This window comes from Octopus bimaculoides, chromosome 5 (genome assembly GCF_001194135.2).
Source record: "Octopus bimaculoides isolate UCB-OBI-ISO-001 chromosome 5, ASM119413v2, whole genome shotgun sequence".
NCBI classification, from domain to species: Eukaryota; Metazoa; Mollusca; class Cephalopoda; order Octopoda; family Octopodidae; genus Octopus; species Octopus bimaculoides.
Genome location: NC_068985.1, coordinates 5,288,843 through 5,294,198, shown reverse-complemented (window position 1 = coordinate 5,294,198; position 5,356 = coordinate 5,288,843). Strand labels below are relative to the sequence as shown.

Below are 5,356 nucleotides of genomic sequence, written 5' to 3'. Positions count from 1 at the left end.
ATATATATAATATACGTATGTGTGTATGTGTTTGTGAGTGTAGTGTGTATGTATGCTGAACATGTATATATATATATATATATAATCGTGCAGGCGCGTACCACCTCAGAGACAAATAGCCAGACAGTCAGACAGACAGAAGTAGAAAGAGATGCCACGTGGATTGATGTAGAATCTCAATAGAGATTAAAATGACGTTTGTAATCTTTGTGGGAATTGTATTTTATAAGAAGTAATTAAATAAAGTCTTTTACATTAACCAATTTCGTCCGCAAAACTATTTGAAAGATTCCATTATGTCAGAATTGATCTTCCATATTCTTTTTTCACTAACTTAGTTCATATAACATTGTTGATCCTGCGTAGATACAGCAACTGTGTTATCTATCTGAAGTCCCCGTTTCACAATTAAATCGCAGATTTGTCTGTTTGAAATCAATTTGTGTCCGCTAACTTCTTTATGCAATAGCAGTGTGTCGTGATTTGGCATCACTTTAATAATATATTGTCTTACTGTAAATATAATTTCGAACTAAACTACTAATATACAAAAGCGTACAATCAAAAGAGCTCGTGAGATATAAATCTATGTTACATACTTATGAATTGTCAATATAATGGAATGTTATCCCCTTGAGAATGACTGACTGATTAAGTAAAGATGAGACACGATTTTGTTAGTCATTGGATAGAGACAGTCATATTGTGCCATAATCCATTTAGATGACCTATATCGAATTAGATATTTAAGCAACATCTACTTCGCAGCTTTGTGGAACCACTATGAATAAACTATTAAATGATTCAATAACTTTTGAGAATATTACTTGTTTAAATAAAGCAAAACGTTTGCCAATTCTCTTATCTAGCGATTAATGACAATTTCGCTTTTCACACTTCTACCTTCGCTAAATTCAGTATATTTTTTGGTTGAGTGCAATATATTTGCATTTTAACGCTAAGGGAAGTAACTCCGAGTGCGTCATTATGATAGCGCGGACGTTTCACGGCTACCGCGACTACAAACTTTATTTCGTTAAGTCTACGTTTGAAAGCTGAGTCAACGGGGATGAAATATCTCCAAACGGTTTAAATGCACACAAGTCTCCGAAGTAAAAACAAGAAAGTTGTCCTTCCTTTTAACTATCCCACTAAAGCACAGTATTCGAACTCTGGACCTAACAATCGTGAGTGAAACACCGTAACTATCAGACCACACGTTGATTTGTACCTCTCATTCAACGGTCCAAAATGGTTGCACACTTGCGTATCGTTGACTCCCGCTGTGCATTAGGCTAGGGTTACACGCAGTAGTACACTACTCAGCCGCATACATGCTAATTGAAAGAGAAGGCAAATCCATTGATCGAAAAACTGGAACACACATCGCCGAAACAGACGGGAATCCGTTTAAAAGTATTTACCATCATTGCTTTATAGAAACGCTGTCTATATTTACAGAAACGCTAACAATATTATTCTCTCGCTGCATGCAGCTCTGTATTTAGCTTCTAATTAGAACATACACCATGCAACGTTACGAGAGAGTATTCTGTGATGTATTTCGTGACGGGTAACTCCAGAGCTAATTCACCATGCACGTCAGGAGATGCCAAGGAGGAAAACAAAAGGAAGAATCTCGTATCCTGCTGATATCTTTTATTTAATCTTAAATCGCCTTTCCTAAGAATTACGGTGGTCTAGTAGATAGCTTATATGGGAACAGTATGTAACCAGTACAATTTCTACGGATAAACGCATGTTTCGATACTAATTCTATAGAAATCTACTTTCTTCAACATCATAGATTTAGTACGAAAATGATTCTTGTACAGACACACAAACATACATATATATGTATATGTGCGTGTCAATTATATCTATTTATATTGATGTGTGTGTGTGTGTGTGTGTGTGTGTGTGTGTGTGTGTGTGTGTGTGTGTGTGTGGTTTCCTTCAATTTTTGATAGCTAAGTGCATTCAAAGCTAGCTTTATACAATTATCTTTTAATTCCTCAGTAGATTGAACTGGAGAGCAACTAGAAAATAATATCTATCACTGGTTTTGGGAATTTTCCGCTCACACGGGTTTAAAGTATTTCGGATTTATATCTAACTATGGCTTCTAATGTGAACGAAACGTTAATATGCTGAAGTCACTTTTATTGCTTATTTAATCCTTTAGAGTTTTAATCCAGTTGTATATTTGTTTATCAGCTGGTACATCATTTCTTTAAAAATTATTTCTTACTGGAGGACTTGACTTCCGCTATGTTAAAAAATATGTATAAATATGCACGAGAGAATGTGTTTGTGCAATGAATGTGTTTCTGGGAAATTATGTATTTAAGAATATACGTATACACATGCACGCAAACATATATACATTTATTGGGGCGAGTGCTTGTGTTTACATACGTATATATGTTGCAGCTTATACAAAAACATACAACACATGATATGTGTGTATATTTGGAGCTAAAAATGTTTGACACTTTTAGAAATAGTTTAAGGTTTAATAGAGAAAGTGTGTATCTTAACGTTTCGGATGTTAATCTTTCATCATAAGGAAGGAAAGAAACAGACAAGCGTAGACAGAGAGAGAAAAACAGTGAGTATATAAAAGAGAAGATTGGACACAGGCGAAAGGCAAATCGTTAGAATTCAAAAGAAATGTTGTATGGCGCGAGCTGAGAAGAAAGGAGAGGGGTGGTGTATAGGTGCATGAACCAAGGTGTATTTGTGCCTGGAAGCATAAAGGAGAGTGGGGTTTACGTGTGTGTATTAGTGTGGCATACATGATTAGATATGTGCAGGAGTGGACGCATAACAGCGTTGTCTAGTGCGGCGTTGGTGTGTGTGTAATTGTTTAATGGGTAGGTTAAAAGCGTGTTCGATGTAATAGCATGTGTAAATGTATTGGAATAAAAGTATAAAATTAAGCATGAAGTATCTGGTGATGGATGGGGAGGACAAAATCAACGTGGAAGGTGTTATTCCTGTGTGTGAAAGTGCATAAACAAAAGCGTGTAGGAAAGATTTCTGCTAAAATTCTTAGAGCTTCCAGAAGTCAAAACGGTCTACTGCGTGGCGACAAACTGATAAAAAGTCTGTCTGTGCTGAAGTGGTTAGGATCCGGTGTTCAGCCGATGCTGAGTCCAAATGTCTATTTCTTCCAAATTACTAAACGTGAATGACCTAAAAATAATCTTTATTTTCCCGTGAAATTTCTAATCGTCTTCGATACGATAGGAAAGTCAGTTGTGATATACCCGTCAATAAGGAGAAAACAATAATAAATGAATGTCTTCAGAGATTTAAATTCTAAACTCTCGGAATACAAGTATATCGCCCTCAACACCTTTGCAGTGCCTATCCCAATGCATACATCTAGCCTTCTAAACTGGTCAGTGTAAAAGTTTAACGAAAAAGACAGATTAATGCAAACCTCTCGTTGTTACTAGAATCTTCAACATCAATGACGATATCGACAGGCTGTAGTTCCCAGTCAAGGATGGACCGTGGTGTTAAATCTGCATTGATGTCATATGAAATATTTATTGTAAGAATGAAGCAACATCTGCAGAGAGAGGAATGTGGCCAGTAAATATCTTGTTCAATTTTAGAGCATAAAAGGCCAGGCATGAAATACCGACAAATTTGTGAAAACTACCTCTATACACTTCAAGAACAAGACAATCCCCATCAAATATCTAGCGCAGGGCAAACCAACTTGAGGCCCGGGGGCCGCATACGTCATTTATATTGAGGTCCGCTTGATACTTTCTAGAAATGGGGTTATTCAAACAAACATTTTAAAACTTTTATCAAAAATTAAAGATTGTAATGAAAAGTAAAAAAGAAAGATACTATTGTTTTTGTAACGATAATATTTCATGTCGAATCAACGATCACTCCTTCATTATTGTAATAAAAGCATGAGAATGCAAAATGCTTTCATTCTGTCATTATCTAAGCGGCCCTCAAAAATCTTTCTGTGATATTAAAGTGGCCCGCAATGTAATTCGAGTTGGTTAGGCCTCATTTAGCGCATAAACGGCATAACTACAATGATGGGTAACAAATGTTGAGTGTGCAAAACTAAAACTGAAGACCCCCATTATTGCCAACTCCTAGTTGCTATTTTCCCATATGTCATGATGTGGTGACCGAAATAATTTAGAATAAAATAGGAGGAAAAGAAAATCTCAGTAGATAATGTTGACTATATTGAGACTAATGGGTCAAAAGAATGTTGGTGACACTTAGAAATTAAAACAGCCACCAAATTAAAACACAACCGGTAGGGCTATTTTTGCGTGACGCTACAAGAAAATATACATTCCGTTGTGGTAAACAGCTGCCATCTGCACAGCAATGTGATCTGAAAATAATCCTGGAGAAAGAGGACATCATTGGACCGTTGATAAGGGGTTTGCAAATTCAGTAACCAAGATGCACTTTCAGTTTCATACCTATTATTATTGGAGCAACAGGATACATACCGACCCATCTGAAGTATGGCTGAACTTGGATTCTTGGCGTGAAAACCTAAATCCTTAATTTATACACTACAGATGATCACAATGTGTAGGGGTATAAAAACCTGCAAGATCTCCTCAAAATTATGAGTAAAACCAGCAGGTGAACTTAAATCTAAATTAAAAAGAGAAAAAGAACATAAGAATATACATACAAGAGAGGAGGAGGAAAGAGAGGGAGACAGAAAACCTCATTGTAATATATTTGTAATATATAATAAATGTGGGTGTGTGTGTGTGTATTTGTGTGAAAGATTTGTGTTTGTATGTCTGGTATCCGTGTGGCACAACGCACTTATCACATACGCCAGGCATTCATTATCTCTTGATGTATATTGGTTGTCCACCCAACAATCATCTCATTAGAATTTGTGATAACATTCCTGTCGGCAAGATAATGGCAAATGCTATGTCAGTGAGCTTTATTGTTGAATACCTCATTAATAATGAACTGACAGATGGAAAAATTAACAAAACAATTTTTGAAGTTAACAAAAGTGTAAAAGTCGAGAAAGACTGTTGTTGGTAGGTGGGCTAGAAATTACCTCCAGCAACTGAAGAAGAAGTGAAGAGGGGGAATTAACTCCTACTGCTTGTTTTCACTTGACTTTTATCAAATCATTATCGCAGATAAGGTTATCAGGCGGTTATTGTTATCTAAAAAGTTCCGTCTTAATAAGTCCTTTTCACCATTCATACTTACATTGAAGTATACACACTCGCAGAAGTACGTTTCTGCTTTTGTATGTATCGAATGTACGAACATGCATGCATATATATATATATATATATATATATATATATATATATATATA

The 5,356-nt window shown here is 35.8% G+C and overlaps 1 protein-coding gene across 3 annotated transcripts in view; it reads left to right on the top strand.

The window, feature by feature from the left end:
* Positions 1–5,356, top strand: part of LOC106876232 (glycoprotein 3-alpha-L-fucosyltransferase A) — a 561,369-nt gene that overhangs the window by 318,239 nt on the left and 237,774 nt on the right. The gene's annotated exons all lie outside the window — the stretch shown is intronic.